This window comes from Stegodyphus dumicola, chromosome 6, assembly GCF_044657685.1.
Source record: "Stegodyphus dumicola isolate Sdum_Otavi_A_Nest chromosome 6, ASM4465768v1".
Classification (NCBI taxonomy): domain Eukaryota; kingdom Metazoa; phylum Arthropoda; class Arachnida; order Araneae; family Eresidae; genus Stegodyphus; species Stegodyphus dumicola.
The window spans coordinates 204,787,573-204,811,968 of NC_140773.1; the positions used below are offsets into that span (position 1 = coordinate 204,787,573).

A 24,396-nucleotide genomic window follows, 5' to 3' on the forward strand; every position below is an offset into this window, starting at 1 on the left:
TACAATATAAAATGCTCCAGAACACAGTGTGCAATAAACACGTTAATTGTTACACAATTTAAAAAATTTTTACCCTTGCTGCAAGTTAACATTAAACGGACATTTTCTTTTGCTCATTGCCATACGAAGGGACAAAAAACGTATAGAGATAAATAAAATCGTCAAAAACGTATACTAACTTCACAAATGACTTAACATACGAAAGCAACATAAACACATTTCCCCTGTTGAGTTGCCAAATCACTGAGCCAAAAATTTGTGGCGAGAGCGGTAGCCAAGCCCCGTCAAAATCGACGCTTGCTCCGAGGTCGGCTGAGAGAAGCACGGCTGTAGGAAAGTGTTTAAAAACGTGTAGTGGAGCATGTACGTTTAAAAATTAAAAATAAATCCTCGCCAACCATAAAATTCTCTAACCCCGGACATTACCGGAACAGCAGTAAAAAGCCAGGACTGTCCGGGCTAATCCCGACTGTATGGTAGGTCAATACTAGGTAGGGAAAAGCATGTATTATTTTACATATTAAATAATTCTATATATTTTGCTATTCTATACATATATAGCTGTGGTTCTCTATCAAAATGAAAATTCGTGATAAAGGTTCGTGAAAAATTTTAGTTGAAATTTGTTTAATATAACTTGGCATGTTGTCTTTCGTTAAATATGCTATTAAACAGCACAACTAGCAGTTTTACATGTTTACTAAGCAGGATATGTATGTATATATATATATATATATGTAAATATCAAACTGAAGTAATGACAAATTCCTCTGCATGCAAAAAGACGCGACGCTAGAAATCTTTAGCAGAGCTTTTCTAAAACTTTCCTTCACAGATATGATGCCACTGCTCGAAAAATAGCGTTTTTAACTTGGCTAAACTTAATTTTTTAAATTTATCTTTTGTATGTAATCCAGCTGCATCTCTTTAATAAACTGAGAGATTTAAACGTAATTAATTCATTTCTTAATTTAAATATTTATTAAGCCAAAGAGGCGTTAGCCCAGAAGAGCTATTAGTCTCAAAACGGCATTTTGCGTCGGTTCACTATAAATGTCTGTTTACTTTTCAAATTGTTGCCACTAAATATTATTGTCCTGTATTATATATGAATTTATGCATGTTTCTCGCATTCTGAAAAAACAAAGGTACTAAGAGATCTTAGATTTTGAATAGCGTGGTCATCCACTCGAATATCGGTAGCTAGAAGCCCGAATTTGGAAATTTTCTTTTTCGTATTTTATAAAATTTTAACAAATTTTTGATTAACAAACTCAAGTTAAAAACATAACGTATGATTTCAATACAAGCAATGGCAAAACTTTACGAAAAAAATATTTTTATCTCAGTGCGCGAGACTGTCTATCGGAAATTTTAAAGATATGTTGTTTTTAAATATTTTTAAAGTGTGCAATATGTCCAAATGAATAATACTTATGAATATTTGCAAGATGGTATAATTAATAAAAATTATTAAAGCCAAATTATACATACCACATACCGGTCAGAATTATTTGTTATTTACCTCACAATTAGTTTAACTAAGTGCAGGTCTTTTTCATTTAATTAATAACCCGTGCTGTTTGTTTACGTGGGTTTTTTTTTTTTCTCATAAGAGAAAAGCTTCATTTTTCATTGAATGTATTAATTCATTTTTTAGATCTTAGTTTAAATATAATATGGAAAGCAGAAACCTTAAATTTCCTCGCTTGTATTATATTACACTTAGATTTGGCTTATATCATTAGATAACAAAATTATAGGGATTTTTTGAATACCTTGATGACATATGCTAGTTTTCCCGAGGTTAATCAGGATTTTTTTGAAGTGTTATGAAATTAAAAAAAAAACCTACATCGTTACAACTTAGCAAGTTTTTAACAAGGAAGTGTAATAAGAATAAAAGTTCTCATGATACGCCCTTCTAAAAGGACGAAGTGTACTTAGATGTAAGCAAACGCATCAGAAACAACCGGAACAGTGACATTTTTACACTTCGTAAAATTTCCCGCCTCTGTTTTGTTCCATGCTGGCTACGCATTTAGCTCAAACACATACTTTAAAAAAAAAAAAAAAAAAAAAAAGAAAAAAAAAAAAAAATATTCTACTTCGTTCTGCTTCATTTTCTGCGGCAGGACGTGACAGTTCCGACAATTATTCATTTTGCCTTATCACAACTCGTCTTTTATTCTTTTTTTGAGAAACGTAAGGAACCAGAACGGCTTGCTTCGATGATGTCAAATTTTTATTTATCTGGGAAAATGGGCAACACCTCAAAGCTCAATAACAACAAGACAGCTAAAGAAGCAAACACTGTCATAGAATGATAACTATTGTCATTCAATAATGTATGATATCAATGTCAACTATTCTTTTTTCTTCTCTTTATAAGTACAGAATGAAATCTTTCAGTTAAACTACAAGAATTGTTGCTTTATTCAGTTTAAATAAAGCAGTGTGGTTTGCTGTACAGAGGCTTTCGCACACTTTTTTAGACGAATTTCATTGCATTTACAGAAGTATTTTACCTAACATTTTTGTGTTTTAAATGTTCCATTTGATATCCCTTATTCTTCATTATCTTTCTACCTTGTAATCTCCAAGATAATGTAGCTTTTTGAAGTATAGGAAGAGGTATTTTATCCTATTCTTCTTGAACTGTTTTCCAAAGTCCAAGGAGGGTTGTAGATCGACGCTTGGTCAATACGCTTTTTGAAAGTCTAAAAAATCACAAAAATCTATGAGCGATACATCAGATTTATTAGGGATATGAGTGAAGGGTTATGGCCTTGATACCCGTTTCTTGTCCAGTTTCTCAAGAACTTTAGGAGTGGACTTTGACGTGTGGCTACTTGCTTTGTCTTGATGCAATTCTACTTATTGATGGCACTGTGGTCAAAAAAACGTTATTTCAGATTTTAAATTGGGCATAAAGTATATTCCTAATAATATGGGAAGTTGATCTTAGTATATAAAATATATACTAGTATATAAAATATATATTATAATGATTGTAGCTGGTATAGAAAACCAGCTACAATCATAAATCCCTTTGAAAAACTTTCTTTAAATTCTTTGAAGTATGTTTTCAGATTTTTTTCTTCTCTTTGATGATTACAATCATTTAAATACACCCAAGATTCATCTACTGTAAGAATATTTTCCCGTTTTTGTCCGGCTTAAATGTCTCCCATAAAGAATTCCGCAGCGCGGTCTGCGCTCTGTGATATGTCGTCGAGAAAGACGATGTGCACAATGTTTTTTCACATTTTCAAAATTCAAATCAGCATTAATCACTTTGTTTACAGTTATTGGCACTGAGCATTTTAATGATTTTGTAACTGTCCTTTGACTTGAGAGATTTTTTTTTGTAATATTAAAGATACCTTTGCAACATTCGAAATATTCCGTTTTTACTCTTTGGATATGTATTTGGAAGCAAGTGAGTTGTGTTCAGGATGAAATCTCAATTCAGGCTGAGTTAGTTTCGGTCCTCAGTGCAGTTTGATTGGATAATTAATGATGCTGTAAAATTATTAATGGTTGTTTTAGTTCTATTTACATCACGAGCATTAATGTTAATGCAAAAGTCATATGACATGGATAACTCTCGAAATGACGCAGTGCAGTAAAAGATTACTCTTTTCTTTAATAGAGAGGGGAATATCAAATTAAGCATTAAGGGATATTTAATTTCTAATTTATCTTTTACATATTTTTATATATTTTTGTCGTATATATATATATATATATAATTTCATAAGAAAAAATTGAATTTAATTAAATAAATTTAATTTAAATAAATCAATTAAATTTAAATACAAATTTAATTAAATAATTCTTTGCGCCATTGCTGCAAGGAATGAAATTTAAATTTAAACAAATTAAATTTTAATTTTAATAAACACGTATAAAAGTAAAAAAGCAAATTTAAAGCCAAAATTAAAAAAAGCAAATTTAAAGCCAATTTTTTTTTTAATATTTATAAAAAGGTGTAAACATATAAAAGATTTAAAAGATTTAATTCTCGAACTAATCTAAAATATCATTTAAATTCAGGAGCATAAGTAAATCAAGTACAAAACCAATGTATGAAAATTAATTCACTAATTTAGCAAATTAAAATAATCCAAACAATTTTTTTTTAAATGCATAAGTGAATGACTGTTGAGCAGGCAGGAGACAGACTTATCAAGGGGAAGTTGTCTCCAAACCTAACTCTCCAATCATTCAATTCGTGTTTCGTCATTCATGCAGGCAAGGGTAAAAGCCAAAACCAAAAGTAAAAAGTGAAGAATGTCCAAAAAGAAATACCAATAAAGTGGTACCCTTAGAAATTAGCATTTAAGAATTAAAGTTTTAAAAGGAAAATACTAATGAAGTCTTTTGAGAAACAAGCAAGTAAAGTCAAGTATCAAATTAAACTTTTTTTTAAAAATTAAATTAAAAAAAATTAATTTCCTATAAAAATAATCTAGATACTAATGTATTTTAGAAACCCTTGTCTACAGAAACCTCCCCGACACGAATATGCATATCAATAAAAAGAAACTAAAAAAGAACTAGACATAATCCATATAAATCAATAAGAAACATAAAGAACTAATTCACAATTTTTAAAACACAAATATATACTCGAAAATAATTTCATATCTAGAAAATACTTAAATACTATATAAAAAATTTTAAAAAATACTTAAAGCAAGTAAATAGTAAGTTTTAATTCTAACTTACCTACTAAATGAGCGATGGGGTCTGCAAAACTGTTTTTAAAGAGAAGTAAGTGTGTTCTTCAAATTAATTATATAGATGGCGCTTATGTAGGTAAAGTTGAGTGCCAAGCTGCTATCTTTGTTATATTACAAATTTTTTACAAACATTAATATTAAAAAAATAAATCTAGAAAAAATAAAATTAAAAAATAAAAATTAAAAATCCTAAAGGTATGTAATTCAAGTTTTAATTTTAACGATAAATTATTTAAGGGGTTAAGCCAATCAAGAAAGGTAAGTTTGCTTGAAGTAAAATAGAGTTAAGTGGTATTGTAAATTGATAAATGTAAACTGTTTGTGATGTGAAATGTGTGTTCTGTTGAAAAATTGTGTAAATATTGTAAGGCAAATAAATAAAGTAATTAAATAAAAATGAAATGTTTTAGAATTTAAGTTTTAAAGCAAAATTTAAAATGTCAAAAAATTTCTCAAAATTTTGTGAAACGAAGTCTTAAAAAAACTTTTAAGAAATTCACAGTAATTTTCCAAAAATTCCTTAAGGAAGTTAAATTTAAAGAAAGAAAAAATTGAAAGTTTAATGAACTTGATTTTAACTGGTATATCAAAACTTAACTAAATACTGGCTAAATGACGAAACACGAATTGAATGATTGGAGAGTTAGGTTTGGAGACAACTTCCCCTTGATAAGTCTGTCTCCTGCCTCCTGCTTTTATACGTGTTTGTTAAAATTTAAATTTAAATTCTTTAAATTTATATATATATATATATATATATATATCTTTTACACTACACCACGAAGACACGCTAGGAAGGCGGGAGAAATACCTTATACAGTAGCTAAAGTATGTATATATATACATATATATATATACATATATATATATATATATATATATAGTGTAGGGGTTCTGCACGCTGGGCCGATATTCCAGAGGTCTGCGGTTCGATTCACGGCGAAGGCATTTGCTAATTTTTCATCTTGCCTGCTTCCAAAAAATACCTAATGTCTCTACAACTGTAGTCGTAAATTACATGCATCAGTAAGCATAAAACGTGACATATTATTGCATGTAACATGTAAAATATCAATTTGAGACCATTGTTGCTGTTGTTGCTTATGCTCACTTGTCTTACGTAGCCAGCTCAAGCCCACGAAGTTCCTTGTGGCAAAAAGCGAATGATTACTGGGTTTGGCTCAGTTCCACCCCCAATTTTTATGAAGAGCACCCCGGGGGAACGGTACGGGGGTCTTCCGCTCCTCTTCCCTTCCACCAAACCAGACGAGAGAACTTTCGACTCGCTCCGTATTTAGAGTGCCGTCATGCCGCACCGACACTATACATTTACAAACATCCATGCCTTTTTTGGGATTCGAACCCGGGACCTTCGGCACGGCAGTTAGCGACGCTAACTACTATGGCATTTGAGACTGTAATCAACTGAACTGATGATTGCACAATAAACCAATGTCTGGGGTTTCTTGTTAAAAAAGAGTTGCAATTCATCTTCAGCATCCAAACTACTCCTGTAATTATTTTCAAAGCTGGTTAGAAATCAAAATTACGTGTCAGAAGTTAATTAGTAATAGTTATGTTAGTAACTTTGCTACTGTGTCTAGTTACTTTGCAATTAGCCCCTGGTGCCTCAGAATGCTAAAAAAACAGCTTTTTCTGAGCTCGGAACATAGGAAAAGAAACAAAATTAAACAAACCATGCATTCCATGAAAAAAGAAGGTAGATTAGACACAATTAAATGCGCTGAAAGGTAGTTTTTTTTTTTTTTTTTTTTTTTTTTTTTTTTTAATAGTTAGTTAGTTTTTAGATAAGGAAGAACTTTAGTGACATAAGTAGGGAATCCCCCAAAAGGTATTCCAAGTTCCTCTTTTACCGTCACATTTCCCGTTAGCTGAAGGACAATGAACAGCGTCAGGTGAAGAACACCTCAAGGATGTCTCACCGCAGATGAGGCTCCCTTAGTAGGAGGATTACAATTTATATGTGTCACACGTGTTTTCGCAATCGGGCACGGTTGGGAACCGGTATCGAAATTCGGTCGAGTCTAGTTAAAACAACGGGCTCATCTTCAGGACCGTCGTTCGGAGGAAGAACCGGTGCTGTTGCAATACTTCGCATTTTAATGAGCAAATCAAATTGTCAAGGCTTTTTTCGAATCAAATGAAGCAAACACTCCTTTGTTCTTCACTTGCTACACTTGAATATGTTTCTAATGTGTTACTGGGTTGCGTACGCGCAGACCCCGATTTCTTTCTCCGCATATTTATTGTTTTCGCTAGCCTAATAAATGCTTCGTTTGCTTCCAATGAATTTATCCTTATTTTGAGAGCAGATGAGTAATTGTTCGTTATGTCAGTGTTAATGTTAAACACTCCATGGTAACTTTTGGGGAAATTGAATTGAGCTTTGGGAGACGTGACCTTGGAGGTCATTAAATAAATTAGATTAGGGGAGAAAATTCTAAAAAATAACTCAACTAATGACTAATGGAAATTGTTGTGTAGTTTGGAGAAAATTTGGGAAATGCTGAGCTATAACTCTTTTATATTTTTATGAATTATTTCATTTTTAAAAGTTTAAAAATATGTAATAATGAAATGAAAATACATAAAATCTTACATTTCTTTAAAATTATTAGTCACTGAATCTGATGTACTTATTTAATATGAATTACATTTTTATTTTCGGAGAGTTACGAAAAATGAAAACAATTGCGTACACAAATATTAAAATTATTTTAAATAGCTATTTATATTCATCGAAGTTAGTTATCATACGATATCTTGATATCCTTTTCTTTTCACAAAGGTTCAACATGGAGCACTTTTTAATGAAATTATTGTTCCTTTCGTTGTTCTAAAAATTTCTTCTATTACTGGCAACAATGAAATGATAGCCCGGACGCTTGTAGAGGCATTGGCGCATTTTCATGTATCTAAAATAATGCAAGTTTTCTTTTTCAAGTTTCTAGCCGTTTTCAGGTAGCGTTTTATTTGCGTGTTAATAGAAACTCAAATATCCAGCCATTTTATATAGTTCCTTTACCTATTGGTCCATAGAACCGCCAAAGATTAAAGATTACAACTACAGCAGGATAAAGTTATGAATTCAAATCTACCGCTATATTTCACTATATAATATAATATATAGCTAACATATATATATATATATATATATATATATATATATTAGCTATATATTATATTATATATTAGATAGTGAAAGAAAGAAATTTAGAACCAATTTTTTACAAAAACTAAAAATTGAAATTCAAATAAGTAAATTTCCAAAAATCCTTTAGAATTAGAATTCTGAAAATGTTAAAAGAAAAATTAAAATAAACTGTTACAAGGCAAAAAAAAAAAAAAGTAATGAAGAAAAATGAAAGATGAGGAATTCAATCAATTCCGACATAACGTTCTCAGAAGGAGGATGCATCGAAATTAATTACAGTTCCTCTTCTATAAGAAAATCCTTGCTTTTCTGTATCCAGACTTAGCTGATAAACCATTCCAATATACGCTTTTAAATTTTAATAGTTCACCCGACAACTTTGGTCCACCTCGAAGCAAGAAAAATGTCAAAAATACAAGGTAAATCCATTAATGAAGCTATTTCTTAATTTAAAATGAACCATTCCAAAAATATAAAATTTACCCATTATACGTAGAAAAAATTAAATACCTTCAGTGAACAAATTCTTAAAATTGGAAATAAATTAAATATAGGAAACATTTTTACACGTAACTTTGAGAGAACTTTCTTTCAAACAACAGTTTGAAGCAATGAAAATAACCGTTAGAAGCTGAGACGCCTAGGGTAGCCAGTTTGGCCTCTTTGGTGAAACTAAAAATCATAGTCGAAAGAGTTATGTCCCAAAAGGTTAATTTAATGCTACATAGCGAAGAATTTTGAATTTAAAGAGAAACTTTTAATTCAAAAACATACTGACACCTTGAAATTTCAAATAAACAGAGAAGAAGGAATATTACTTCTAAATGTAAAAAAATATCAAACACTTCCAAAGTAAAACCCGGATTTAAATTAAAAACAAAATTGTAATTAAAAATTAAGGATGGAATTAAATTAAGGAATATCTTCATTAATGGAGTTACTTTGTATTTTTGCCATTTTTCCTTGCTTCGAGAAAAACAGAGTTTTCTGGTGAACTTTTAAGATTAAAAAAAGTATATTGGAATCGTTCATCAGCTAATTCTGGATACAGAAAAGGAAGGATTTTCTTATGGAAGAGGAACTGTAATTAATTTCGATACGTCCTCCTCCTTATAACGTTATGTCGGAGCTGAACGGATTCCTCTTCTTTTATGCTCTATTTTTCATTATTTATTTTTGGTTTTTCTTGTAATGGTTTAAGTTATCTTTTAACATTTCAGAATTTTAATTCTACATTTATAGGATTTTTTGAAATTTATTTATCTGAACTTCAATCTTTGGTCTTTGCGAAAAATTGGCTCTAAATTTCTTTCTTTACGCATTTACTGATCATTTTCAGCGGCATAATACTAAAAAATTCTTGAAATAATTAAAAATGTTCTTTATAAATTTTTTTGTGTTTATATATATATAATAGAAAATAAACGTTTTGCTTAAAACATTAATTAAAATAAACACCGTTTCCTTTTAACTTCTTCACTGAAAACGATTTGAAATGTACTTTTACATTTTATTCAAGACAATTTTAGGAAATTTGATCTAAAAATCTGCAAACAGCTTTCGTAGCAAATACTAAGCAACTGTTCCAGCGAAGCATCATGAATTAATATTTCAACATATAAGTAAGTCTCCCTCACGATTCCGTAATTGAAGAGCTTAACTTGTCTGATTCATCATAAATATTCAACAAGAGAAGAAAATGCATAATGTTTGACGAAATTCATCTCATATATATTACTAGTATTATAAACCACAGCTCTAATAACCCCAAAACCTAGAATGTCTTATTTATGTTTCCACGTACAGTTTCACTTTTATTGAGACGTAGCAAAGACATCAGTTAAATGGCACATATCCGACAAGAAAAAGACTGCGAATTTCGGCGACAGTGTTCCAAAGTCATCCAGTTCGCCTTCAGTTTCTTGCTCACCATATCGTAGGTGGAAAAGGAGATGATCACTTGATGTGGATTGGGCACAATGAGCTACTTTTTTCTTTTGTGGTTGACACCAACGAAAGCGGAAAGAAGTCCACCCATCATCTAAAACCGCCCATCGCAATTTCATCATTAGTGTTCGCTTTCGTATCTCTTGTTAAACCGTAATATCCAGAATTCATCTTCACAGAGGTGTGCCTGACTTGCCTGTTCTCTTCTCCTCTCACCTCCTTTCTTTTGTTTATAAAGTGGAGTTTTTTATACTTTTTTTTAATAAAGAAGTCATTATGGATATAAAAGAATAATTTATGAAATAAAAAGAAGAGCTCCAAATGATTAGGTTTCCACGCGTACGTGTAAGATAACAAAGGAAGAAGATGGAAGAAAACATTCTTATGTAACAGATACATTTTCGATCGCCTTTTGTATGTGTAAAATAATATATTTATTGAAGAATATGTTAAGTAAGAAAATTTCGAAATGTGGATTGCATAAATGTTACGTTATGTAATTTATTCCAATTATCTGGGTTAGAAATCATTACAATCATATACATGCTTGAAAAAATTAAGTGCAAAATGGCAACAGCATCGTATGCCTATCACCTGTTCATCAATGTCCTAGAAACAGCATTGGTTTAAAAAAAACACAGCTTTCATGACTACGATAACGCATGGCGTAAAGCAATTCGTATTATTTTCTAATGCTAAGCTATTGCATTCTTTTGCTTTATGATAATCCCTTAACAGTGTTTCAAAGCTTTAATAACGTCGCTTGGAGCACTTGATTTACTTTTATTATTCAATAAGCTATGCCGCCCAACTGAGACAGCTGTTAGCGGCGCGAACTTCCGTAATGAAGGGCCCAGGTTCGAATTTCGGAGAAGGCATGGATATTTGTAAATGTATAGTATCTTTGCGGCATGGGGACACACTACACATGCAGCAAGCCAAAGTCTCGAGAGAGGCTGTGATGGTGGAAGAAAGGTAGGAGACTCTCCGGCCCGATCCCCCGATGTGTTCTCCATCAAAATTAGGGGCGGAATTGAGGAAGTTGTATTCTCACTTGTACGGTGGTCGAGGCTTTTGTCAACGATAGGCGCAGTCATGCCCTCTTTGCCACGATGAATTTCGTTGGCTTGTTCTGATGTTACTGACGGATAAGTTCCAACATAAACAACCACAAATTATTTCTCAAATACATATTATTAACATAACTTAGATTTAGACTTACTGCCGTCAGTTATTTATTTTGGTTTTACCTACATTTTCTCATTTTGGATGTTATTTATTTAGGTAAAATTCATCATAAAAGTTTCATACTTGCTTTACTTTTAGATAAATTACCTTCTAAAATAATTTGGTTTCATTTCCTGAAATTTTCACTATAATTATTTTTGATTCTGTAGCAGTTATTTAGCAGTCTTGTCATTTTTTTTTTTATTAAACATGTCTTAGCAGCTTAATGATTTACTAAATTGCTTTACAATTCGCCGAATTATTTTTCTAATTACGAGAATTCTAGTTTATAAGGTATTTTCTCACTCCTTTTCGCATGTTTCGTGGTGTAGCGGTAGCACACTCGGCGCGTATTCGAAAGGCCCGGATTGGAGTCCCGGCGAAAGCGTTGAACTTTTTTCATGTTTTCTACTTCAAAATAAACCCAATGACGCTACAAGTTAATTATTTTTTAATTTTTTTATAGTATGATTTGTTTAGGTCAGGGTCAGCTCGGAGCAGATTATAACTTAATGAAGAAATTTTAAATTTTAAACTTAATTTTTATTTGCATTCTTTACAGTATAATATTATAAAATTATTTTAATGACCTTGCAATAATATTCTAAATTATTTTTGCTTTATTTCATGAATTTTTTTCGGTATTCCTCCGGATATAATTCAGAAACACGGCTGTGTTGAAAATGTTTTGGCTGCTCCTTGAAAAAGCTCATAGAATTTTTAACTATCTTTTGTTTTATTTTATTATTTAGTTTTGTTTCAGTTTTCTTTTATATTCTTCATGTTTGTCAATTAACCACCATTACTGATTTAATATTGTCACGAAAAGTCGAGGCGCGGTGAGATAGCTTCCCCGCAAAGCAGGTTTAGGGTTGCCAGAAAATGGCGAGGGAAGGCGGGGTTGCCACATTTAGCGAAAAAAATTGGCGATATGCCATAGACGGATGAAGAACCTTCTGGAACAAATTCTTACCGGTTCCGCCCAGAATGTTCTCGAACACAAGCCAAAAGCTATATAAATCCTGCTGGTACGCAGTGTTAGTCCGTGCAGAGTTAGTGCGGAGTCGATCGAGTTGATGGTCGAGTGTCTAGTAGTCTAGAGCCGAGTTGGTCGTCGAGTGCCTCGATAAAGTCTCTTAGTGTATCGCGAGTTAGTGCATCGTCGAGTTTTATCTTAGAGTGTGTTGAGCTCCAGGAACGACTGACCGAGTCGAGAGCTGTACTCAAGTGTATCGTTGAGTGTATCGCGAGTTGTAGCGTGGAGAGTCTAGAGAGTACGTAGATTTCCGAGAACGACCGAGCAGAATCGAGAACTGTACTCTGGTGCTTTGCAGTGAAGCTGTCTCCACCGTTATAGCCTGATTGTTTCGTGTTTATAGTAGATCTTCGATGACTGAAAACATGATTTTGGAGCTGTCTTCAATAATACTGACTAATAAAGTGTGTTTCGATACTTCATCATGTGTCGTCGTTATTCACTCCAAATCCACGAACCCCTACGAACGTACCGGAAGAAAATAGCGTAACAATATTATGTCTTGATTATTTAATTAATTTCGCAGCATTCTGCACGACTAATAATTAATAATCTTAATTTTGAAATTTCTTATCTCTTGTCTATTTATATATTTATGTATATCATTTATTACAGGGGCTGTCCAACCTGCCTTTGGAGTAGGCCCCGGCAACCACTGTTCCATGTAATATGGACAAGACAACAACATTACAGGAGTAGCCAAACATTTTTAGAAAAGTACCACTATCTGGAAAAAAAAAAACGTTATGCGTGCCCTTTCCAATATATTAAAAAATATAAATTGCTGAAAAATTATTATTTATAGGCTTATTATGAAATTTGTACGCAAGTAGCACGTTTTATTATGTAAGTCTGAATAGTGTACATTTAAAAAATAATAGAATAAATGAAACAAATGTACAAACTAGGATTTTATTGTTAATAAATATTTTTAAAGGTTTAATCATATTATGTATAAAATAAAAATGAATAATTTGAAACATTTAATTCTAAATAATTATACAACAGTCTATAGTTAATCAATGTGATTTCCGTTCTGAATATGTAGTTTTTTTTTTAACCAAGTCATCTCTATTAGTGTTAGTTATTGAAGATGCTAACAAAAATAAGTGTTTTAGGGGCATATCAGTTAATTTTGAGAAACATTCATAATAGAAAACACTTATTCACAAATATATATTGATCCAAACCAGCAGTGTGACGGAGTATGGCTGTAATTAAATAAACCTAAACTAAAATTTAAAGAGTTAAAAAAATATATAATGTGTTTATGTGTGTATCTATCGACGGAATTCATACAGATGATATTATTTTTTTTTTTTTTTTCAAATCTTATAATTTTTCATCAAGTCTTCGTGTGCCACTGTTAAAACTCGCCGTGTCACACTGTGGCACGCGTGCCGCGAATTGGCCATACCTGATTTATTACATGAAGTTCCGCTCAATGAAATACTTTAACACAAAGAAAGATTGAAAACAAAAAACTGGGACTTTGATAGAATGTTTGGTTTAGTGATGTGGAACATTTATTGACAGATAAGAATTCTTACTACTAGTCTCTGTTCATCTTAATCTCATAAGCTACAAGTTCCATGTTGTCGGTAACAATAGCAGTTGACAGAGAGAAACATAAACATAAAAGCAAACAACAATAACCTTCTTTTTCAACCTGTTTGAAAAACGAGCGCATCTGTTGGTTCAAACAATACAAGTTAAACGATACTACATACATCTCTACTGTTGCCACGCGTTAACAAACAAATACTTGAAAGGAAAGAGTATACTGTTCGGCATGGACGCGTTTACAGACACACTGAAGCCTAAATGACTATCAGGGCTTAGTAACAACAATGATGACACCAACCATTTCAAAAGGCCTGGCTATTTTATTGTTTCGCAATACACGCGATAAGATAGTTTTAAAATCTACAGATAATGAATATTTAAAAATAATAGAAACCGGAGGGGAATTTACATATCTTTCTGAGCTTACATTGAATCCTCCATTTTGTATTGGCCAAAAAATAAAAAATAACAATGACAAAAGAAAGAAAATCTGAAAGCTTTCAGATTTTATATTACGCCCAAAAAGATGCTTTTTAACGTTTGTGTGTTACCTTTAGTTATTAAATATCATGATCTTTGCATTTAAACCATAAAATTCAACTCAACAGCAATATCACAAAATATTTAAAACAGCGTATCTTTAGAATTTCCGATACACTGTCTCGCGTGTAGGAGATAATTTTTTTTTTGGGGGGGGAGGATGTTTGCCATTGCTTGCTTTGAAATCGTCGAATTTGTTAATAAAAAACTCATAAATATTTTACAAAATACGAAACCGATAATAAAACAAATTCCATATTCCAAATTAGGGCTTCCAGATGCCCATATTCGGTGGAGAATTACGTTATTCAAAACTAGATGGCTTTAGGTACCGCCATTTTATCACAATGCCAGAAACATACATACATTGATGCAGATTCTTCATAATTTAATTTCTTCAAATATAACGCAGAGCGATAACATTTGGTGGCAACATTTCGAAAAGTGAAACGGGCATTTAAAGTTTTAAACGTAAAATGCCAAAACGAAATTAATAGCTCTTATGGGCTAGCGCCCTTTGGGCTAATCAGGATAAAATACTAACAGTAATAATATAAGCATCTTATATTTTCTTCCGCACAGAAAAAGACATTGACACTTACGACATACCATCATGTTTCAATTGCATTTACAAAAAAGGACAAAATAAAAGATGATAAAGGAAAGACCAGTAGTCACAAGGAAACATTTTTCCGGAAGGATTTCACGCATGTTCAGTGATTTTATCTTCATTGTTCCATCAACTACAAAGAAGCCTTTTTTTTAATGAATCTTTCTATAAAATGATTAATTGTAAGATAACAATAAGTAATTCTTACTGATTACGATTTTTTAAGAAAGATAAAAACAGGAAGGTTCTTGATATCCTGCTCTACTTTCTTCTTTCTAAAACTCTACAAAGAAACTAAAAGAAAATTCATAGTTTTACTTATTTAAAATAAACATAGTAACTCGTGTTTTGCAAATGTTATCTCATTCCTTCTTTTCTGAAATAGCTAAATCTTGAAGAATCTTCGCCTGGAATTGAACCCAAGTATTTCCACTGAATGAGACAACTATTACACTGCAAATCTCTATGGTAAGCAATGTTAACTTCTTATAAGCTCCGTGATTATAATACAAATGTAAGTGACTGTATTTATGTACATCAAGTCTATATTCTGTCTGTCACATTACTTCCACATTCATCCACTGGCAAAAAGGTGCAAATCAGTTAATGTTTTTAACAGCAGAACTCTTAAGGTAGAGCTTTTCGCTGACTGGTTACTGTGTTACAACGTTTTACTACTTAATTGATTATCAGCTTGAGCTTCGCTCACGCACTTGCTTCGTGAAGTAGTATACCGTTCGCATGGGAAAGTATACTATTTCTCGAAACATAATTTCATAATTTAATGTGACAAACTAAAGCTTATTTAGGCGAGCGTTTACACTGTATTTATTATTATAGACTGACTGGTATTTTTTTCTACATTCTCCTGAAAGTAGCGGAGATACTGAGATTGCAAATAGCAGAGCTTGTAACGGCGTGTATTCTTTGCTAACATAAAATGTACGTGACGTGAAAGACTGTTTAGAGAATCATCACTAAACTTTATAAGATGTTAGAAAACCAGGAGAAAGTGTATAGAACCCTTAATTAAATTAAATAAAATTTAATAGTCGGCGCAAATCGTGCGTACAAAAGCCAACACTTTTGGCTTAAATCAAAAGGTAATGGATAAACTTAAAACTAATGAAGTTTAAGTATAGCCTAACGGCTTCACAGTTTTAAAATCGCACAAGCTGAGTGCATTCGGCGTAAACAATCCTAACGACATGAATAGCTCAACGCTTCAGAATTTTAATAGCTAGAGAATTAATGTTAACAACGTGGCCTCCAAGCAGGCAGAACACGCTCTGATATCCTCCTCTAAAACTTTCCTTCAAATACTTCCTTCTTTCTACCTAATTTGAATATGGTGCGTGCAGAAAATTTGCATTCTGGCAGGGAAATGAAATGAGGCTTGATAGAAAAGTCATTTAACTTAACGGGTTAGAAGAAAATTAAAATGAACCATAAGAGTTTATGTTATTGTTATCCTTTTGTGAAATTGTAAGACTGACGTGTTAATAGAAGAGTATATATTAAACCCTCATCTGAATTACGGTTACGCTACACAGAAGGTATGACGGCGCACAAATCGTTAATCTGTCTTTACAAACTTAAGAGTTGATATTTACAAAACCGTAGAACAGTACAAACTTCATGCAACAAATAACAAGAAAACCTGAAAACAATGAGAAAATGCCATATATTTAATCATATTTCATTAACTAATTCTTAGGCAGCAATTCTACATATTTCTAGATTTACAGCAAGACATTAGTAACTCAGAGCACCACGTTTTAATATTGTTTTCAGACCATTGTATAGGGAGTTACAAAATGCATGCCATGTATTAATCAAGAATCTAACACTTTTGTACACGGTTCAAAATAATAGCCTTTAAAAAAATAATGATAAAATCTGAAATGTTTTAGATTTGAAATTAAGTCCAAAGGGGCGTTTTTTTTAATATTTTGTCTGTTACCTTTATTTATTAAATATCACGTTCTTCGCACCTAAACCATAAAATTCCGCTCAAGAGCAATATGTCAAAACAGTTTTAAATTGAGCATATCCTTTAGAATTTCCGATACAGAGTTTCACGCACTGAAGGTAAAATGTTTTTTCTGTACAACTTTGCCATTGCTCGCTTTGAAATCCTTGAGTTTGTTAATTAAAAACTGGTAAACGTTTTATAAAATAGGAAATCAATAATAAAACAAATTTCAAATTTGGGTTTCCACATGCCCATATTCGCAGTAGGATTACGTCATTCAAAATTCGATGGCTCTAGGTACCGTCGTTTTCTACATTTATGCAGATTTTTCATTATTTAGTTTCTTCAAATATAATGCAGGACTTATTTGGTGGCAAGAGTTTGAAAAGTGAAACGGATATTTATAGTGAACCATCGCAAAATTGCAAAACGAAAACAATAGTCCTTCAGGGACAAATCCCATTTCGACTAAAAACAAAAACTTATCATAAATTAGCTGTTATTCCAAAGTGTTGGATTTCAGTTTTTTCGAATGTTGTTAAATAGTGTAAATGTTATCAAATAGTAATAATTTATACTCACTCGAATCTGGGCATATGAAAGTTAAATTATTTCGTCCTTTTACGTTGGGTTACACTACTGCAGCATTAACCCGCTAAGTGGCCTTATAAAATTGCTATTTCTTATAGCTGCTGCTAAATTTATGACAAGAGAATTTTAGCATTTCTAGCATAATGAAAATTCAAAAGGCTGTTGTCAATCTTGCGACAGAAGATTTTTATTTTATTATTATTTTTTTCAAAATGTAAGTAGGGGAACAAATTAATTTATAAGAAATACATGCACTTTAAATAATTTTTATATTTATTTCCTTTTCTTATGATATATATGAGCTTGATATATTAAAGGTGTCTAACTGATAATATATATAAATACTTACACTTTTAGTGGAGTTTACTTCTGTACTCAATAAAGTTTTCTGAATTTACATACAGTATGAATGTACAAACAAATATCTCTTATTATTAAGATATAAATTTGAAGTTTCCAATCGCACATTTCACACCAGAAAGATAAGAGTTTATTTCATCCAAAAGGTATAAACTAGTACTAGAAAAACTGCAAACTAGATTTTAGCGTATTTTTAAACCAAAAGGCAATTTGCCCAGAAGGGCTATTAATTTCGTTTCGGCATTTTGCGTCGGTTCACAATAAATGTCAGTTCACTTTTCAAATTGTTGCCAACAAATATTATCACACGGTATTATATTTAAAGAAATTAAATAATGAAGAATCTGCATGAATGTATGTATGTTTGTCTTACTGTGAAATAACAATGGTACCTAGAGACACCAAATTTTGAATAACGTAGTCCTCCATTCGAATATGGGCATCTGGAAGCCCAAATTTGGAATTTGTTTTATTATATGTTTCAAACATTAACGAATTTTTTATTAACAAACTGAACGATTTCAAAGCAAGTAATGGCAACACTGTACGAAAAAAAAAAAATTTTATCTCCAACACGCGAGACTGTTTATCGGAAATTCTAAAGATGTGCTCTTTTGAATATTTTGCGATATTGCTGTTGAATCAAATTTTATGGTTTAAATGGGAAGAACATGATATTTAATAAATAAAGGTAACACAAAACGTTAAAAAAACGCCCCTTTGGGCCTAATATAAAATCTAAAATTTTTCATATTTTGATGGGTACTCGTCAAATAAATTTAAAACTCGTTTGCCAGTCCTGTTTTTTTTTTTTTTTTTTTTTTTTTTTTTTTTTTGTCTATTAATATATTTTCAAGAAACACCTGCGAAATGGAAATTATCATATATGTACAGAAGCAGACACCTTTCAAAAGGTCAACAACCGAATTGTTCAGCATGTTGCAGATATCTGTGTCATTCCGATCGGTCTTTTTTTCCCACAGGGAAAAACAACGATTCGATATAAAAGTGTGACAGCGATGGCCAATGATCACCTTGAAGGCATTTCTCTTTTCTCATTTATTTAATACTATGTGGGTAACTAGGAAGAAATGATGGAAGGGGGGTTGACATTTAGTTCCGCATCACTACATACCATTTCTGTGCTGGCATTCCGTCAGCATGCTTACCATGACACACCCACCGAATTTCGCCTCTTACTTCTTACTCTTTTCTGATGGACGAGTTCTGCAGACCTTTCATTGCCTTTAGTCAAGGAAATACATCGAGGCCGCTTGCGTAAACATTTATTCATGATATGAGAACAAAATATCTAAACAATCAATTGTTTTACATGCCACAGCACTGTTTGTTTAAAAAATGATTCCTCCTTGGAAGGCCGTAGTTGAGGTCTTAATTGTAATCCTGATCAACAATGATAAAAACATGTATAAAAATCGGTATTCAGTTACCAAACAGGAAAGAATTCTTTAAATAAATTCAAACTCGTAAGAAAAGGTTACGTACATACATACTAATTACTAATAATACCATAATTTAAATAAATTCAAACTCGTAAGAAAAGGTTACGTACATACATACTAATTACTAATAATAATACTAATTACTAATAATTACTAATAATACCAGCTCAATACTAATTCAATGGGAATATTGTGCGATGCATTATAAATCTTTTACCATTCTAAATTCAGATCTTAAAAGCTTTTTTCTGAGATCTACGAATAGTTCTTTTGAGGTGAAAAATTAGGTGGAGTAATTTGTCTTGACATAAAATTACACTATTACTTAAGAGATTTAAAAATAAGCATAGAAATTAAGCAGATTTTAGCTTTGACCTTATAGGGTATTTCTCCCACCTTCTTAGCGTGCCTTCGTGGTGTAGTGGTTCTGCATGCAGGGCCGGTATTCCAGAGGTCCGTGGTTCGATTCCCGACGAAGGCGGTTGCTAATTTTTCATCTCTCAGGCTTTCAAAAAATCCTAATGTCTCTACAGTGGCGTCCGAACTAAAAGGCTGTTGGATGAGGATTCTCTCCACCCAGGATTTGGCGATTGGGTCCCCTAAAAACCCCAGTCGCCCTTTAAAAGGGGGAGTATATAGGGTATTTCTCCCACCTTCCTAGCGTGCTTTCGTGGTGTAGTGGTTCTGCATGCTGGGCCGGTATTCCAGGGGTCCGTGGTTCGATTCCCGGCGAAGACGTTCGCTCACTTTTCATCTCTCTTGCTTCGAAAAAAATCCTAATGTCTCTACAACCTGTTACGAACTTCGTCATTGCATTGAAAGAGTTCATATTTCAACGGTCATCCAAAAGAGTTTGTTAAGGCTTTTTTACGCCCTCGCTGCCCGTCCAACCGGTATAGTGATTAACGTCGCTGACTGGCGTACCGAAGTTCCCCAGTTCGAATCTCGGAGAAGACATGGATGTTTGTAAATGTTGGTGTCCGTGAGGCATGGGGGCACTCCAAATATGCGGTGAGCGGTGAGCCGAAATTCTCTCGAGAGAGGTTGTTAGTAGGGGAAAGTGGGGGGAGACCCTCAGACCAGTCTCCCAGGGTGCTCTCCATCAAAATTGGGGAACAGAACTTCAGCTAAATCGCACTGTCACCTGTAAGATGCTCAAGGCTGTTGCCAACGACAGGCGCAGACTTGTGCTGCTTGCCACGAGTAATTTCGTGGGCTTGGTCAGACAAGTGAGCAACAGCAACAGCAGCGCCCTCGGTGAGCTTGCAGTCTAACATTCTGCTGTTAAACTCCTTCCTGATAACCCATTCCTTTTGTAATTTTAGCTTTATTACTAAACATCATTTTCCTCGCATTTACGCCATATACAGCAAAATTATAAAGATTTTAATTGCAGCATAGCGTCATATGTTTAAAATTTCAGATGCAGAGTTAAGTACTAATTTAGAACAGAGTTAAGTGTTGGCTTACATTTTCTATCGTTTTCAGTCTTTTCTCAGTCTGTATCCTATCAATGTTCAGTTTCCTTAGTAAGATGGCTTGCAAAAACTTTTTTCGTCTTTTAATTATTAACATTTTGTGTATTAACTTTATTTATTAATTATCACGTTCTCGGCACTTACGCCACATAAAATTCATTCAACAGCAAAATTACAAAATATTTAAAAGCAGAGTATCTTTAGAGTTTCCGATAGACAGTCCCGTGCGCTAGAGATTAAAATGTTTTATTCCGCACAGTGTTGCCACTGCTCGATTTCATATAGTGTTGTAATAGTTTGTAAATCAAAAATCCTTTACAATTTTATAAAATATGAAATGCAAAATTCGAAATTTTGGACTTCCAAGTGCACATGTTCGTGTAGAGGACTACGTTATTCAAAAAGTGTTATTTTACGGCTCCAGATACAGCCTTTTTTTTCACAATGCGAGGAACATATATACTTACATATTTGCAGGTTCTTCATTATTTAATTTCTTTAAAGATAATACAGGATGATAATATTTAATGACAACAATTGGAAAAAAGAGTAGCCGTTTATAGTGAACAATGCGAGACTAATACATCTTTTTGGGCTAAAAATATTATATTCCAGAAAGTTTGTTTCGCATCTCGGGGGGATAGTTGCCAATAAAAGCAACTTAATGGCAGCAAGACAGATCGAAATTACAATTATTAAAATTTTCATATCTAAACAGATTTGCCCTAATGGGTTAAAATAATTTAAAATTGATACTACCATCCCCAAAGCTTTTAGTAAAAATGAAAAAAGAGCTCCGTAAGAATTTTTACTGACGTTAGAAATTACTAAGGATATGTCTAAGGAAACTAAGGAAATAATTACTGATTACTAAGAAAATTACTAAGGACGTCATTAAAAAAATTCTTTCCTAACACCATCGAAAAAAATCTTTCCAAACAGTTTTAGACAATTACATTACGTTATGTAGCACTCCATCTATTAGTCTAAGCAAGTTTTGCCACTGCGCAAAATATCAGACTTATTTATTTCTTTTTCCCGCGCGCCTCATTCATAACCAGTTCTTAAAAAGCTGCCATTCGGCGAAAGGTAAATTTTTTTACCTATCTTTCGAATTTAATCGATCCGAAACTGCTTAATAAATTGAGCAATTAAAAACAATAAAAACATTTCTTAAAATGTTACTGTTTATTTCCTTTTTTTTAAAATATCTCTCACTGATACAAATTAAAATATGTTAAATTATATAACTATAATTAATAAAAGATATTTACTATTTCATATATTACGTACTTCGTGCAGAATCGTTTATTATGTTTAACAACTTCACACGTTTTATATTAGAAAAGTACACTCTTCCTACTAGAATTCATTAGAAGTTCAGCTGAGAAAGAATTCCTCAGCTGAACAGGGAATTGCTTTATAATTTGGGCCGAGAAACAAAACAAGAATTTGTACTCTAGCTTTTACGAGTGGAACGAAAGTCAAAAGATGTTTCACAAATTCTTATCATCATTTCTCTTTCAGATACTAAGTTGACCAAACGTCCTGGTTCTACGGACAAAGTTGAGGAAAAAGCCAAAATGTCCCATTGAACTATTCAACTGGTTTTTACCTTTTGTCACTTTCGCTTAGCAGAATCTTTTTTCCCGTTCCACATATAACAAGGAAGCTTAAAAAAATTGACCTGCTCGTTTAAACTCTATCTGTGACCATAGGCAGTATGGCATCAACTATATCCTCTTATCTCTGTACGTAACAAAGATGTTCTTTGTTACTTGTGTAAGGTATATTCTTTCATTTATAAGTAATTTATTTAGCCGTAAATATTAATTTCAAAATTTCTAAGTCTGTAAGTTTCAAGTAGTGAAAATAAAAACGACTAGATTTAAAAATAAATATACTAATTCCTTAAATTAGGTAATTTATCTTCATTTCCATTTTCGCTCCCGTTACCGTAAAAAATAAATAAAAGAATACCTTTTTTAAAGATTATTTATTCACTACAATAGGCTTCAAAACTGTGTTCTACAAATCATAAAAACTCACCCATTTTCTCCTGTTTCCTCGAATTTCATTAGAGGAATATTTCTCATTCAGTTAATTCAGTTCTCACTTCGCGGCAAGGCAAAAATACATAAGAACTCCAAAACTTCATCAAAAATTATAAAATGCAGTTAAAAACAGTTAAATTTTGTTTTACAATTAAAATGAGTGTTTCTACGAAAAAAAGAACAATTATGCCAGCGGGCAAAAAGACAGATTTTTTTCGGTGCACAAAACTCAAGAGATTAATTTTGGCCCCACTCGGCAAAAAGACTGAATTTGGTGCAAAAAAGGACTTAATTCACTATTCTACTGAGAGGTTCAAATGTAAACAAATGGCGGCTGCGTTAGGATTAGTAGCACCTAAAGAACTTTTGAATTGTTGATAATTTTACAAATATTGCATGCATATTAATTAAAGGCATAAAGCCAGAGCATAAGAATAACATAATTCAATCATTTTTAAAGCAAAAAATGCACAATTTACCAACACATAAGAATAAAACAAATGAGCTCACTGAGCCAGTAACAGAGTGGGTATATGTAAGTATATCCACTCTGGGTGGGGCCAACTGCAACCAAAAAGGAAGGTGCACAACTACATGTTATAGCAGTCCTATATACAAAAGTTTAACGTTCTGAGGCTACTCGTTTTTGAGTTAGGCAAGATACATACACACGTACGTACAGATGCCATGAAAAAATCGGCTGAATCAATTTTAAATCAGTTTTTCAATCCGTTTTGGGAGAAAGAGGCTTTTACTCTGTCCATATGTATAGATGTCATACGGAAACATAGTTTAAATGTATTTGAGAGCGATCAAAATGGATATTTTCGTCGAAATATGATACCCGAAATTTTTCGCTATTACAGTACTTCGTACAAAAAAGTAAAAAAAGAAAAAAGGAAAAAAAGGTCTCCTTTTTACGCCTCGTTTCATAGCAGTGCTTTTAATGACTAGTTTGCATGGCATGAATCAATTCGTTTCATACAGCGTGGCAGTATGTTGCAATCATCATTTTAAGACCCTCTCACTTGACTTACATAGAAACGTAAAAAGGATCTATAAATTAGATGGAAATTTTTGATTTATAACATAAATATTTAAATGTTTTGAATTTTCAACGCATTTTAAATTTGAGGATTAAAGTCATTATTTAAAGGAATAATCATTAGTTTAACTTGAAAAAAAAAAAAAAAAAAAAAAAAAAAAACTCTTAGGTTTCAATAAGCTTTATTCTGAAAACGAGAGAACTTACATTTCAATTATAGCAAGGCAAATCAGTGTAGAAAATACGGAAGGAATTTGCTACAAGCTAAAAAAAAATGACTAACTACTAAGAATGACAGAAAGCAATAAAAAGAATAGGCATAGATCGTCATTATAATGCTTTTTCAACGATCGCCAGCAGCACGAATTGTGAATAATAGCTTCCCTGCAGCAGCTGTGAGAGTATCGAGTCCAAATAATAGGATAATTGCATTCGTGTTATCTTAATGGAATATTAGATTGATTTCCATTGTTCTCGCTACGGTTTTACGTAGCAGGATTTCACACTCTAGAAAGAAATGTAGAGAGCTCTGTCCGTAACACTGGTTTTGGTCATTATAAAGCGTTACTTACCCCGAATGT

At 32.3% G+C, this 24,396-nt stretch overlaps 1 protein-coding gene and 1 long non-coding RNA gene across 4 annotated transcripts in view; one reads left to right on the forward strand and one right to left on the reverse strand.

Annotated features, from left to right (window-relative positions):
• Positions 1-24,396, reverse strand: part of LOC118190717 (uncharacterized) — a 156,802-nt gene that overhangs the window by 128,279 nt on the left and 4,127 nt on the right. The window lies entirely within an intron of this gene.
• Positions 298-13,041, forward strand: LOC146996948 (uncharacterized). The gene is made up of 2 exons (XR_015041508.1): positions 298-491; positions 12,749-13,041. It is a non-coding gene; the product is annotated as an uncharacterized LOC146996948 (long non-coding RNA).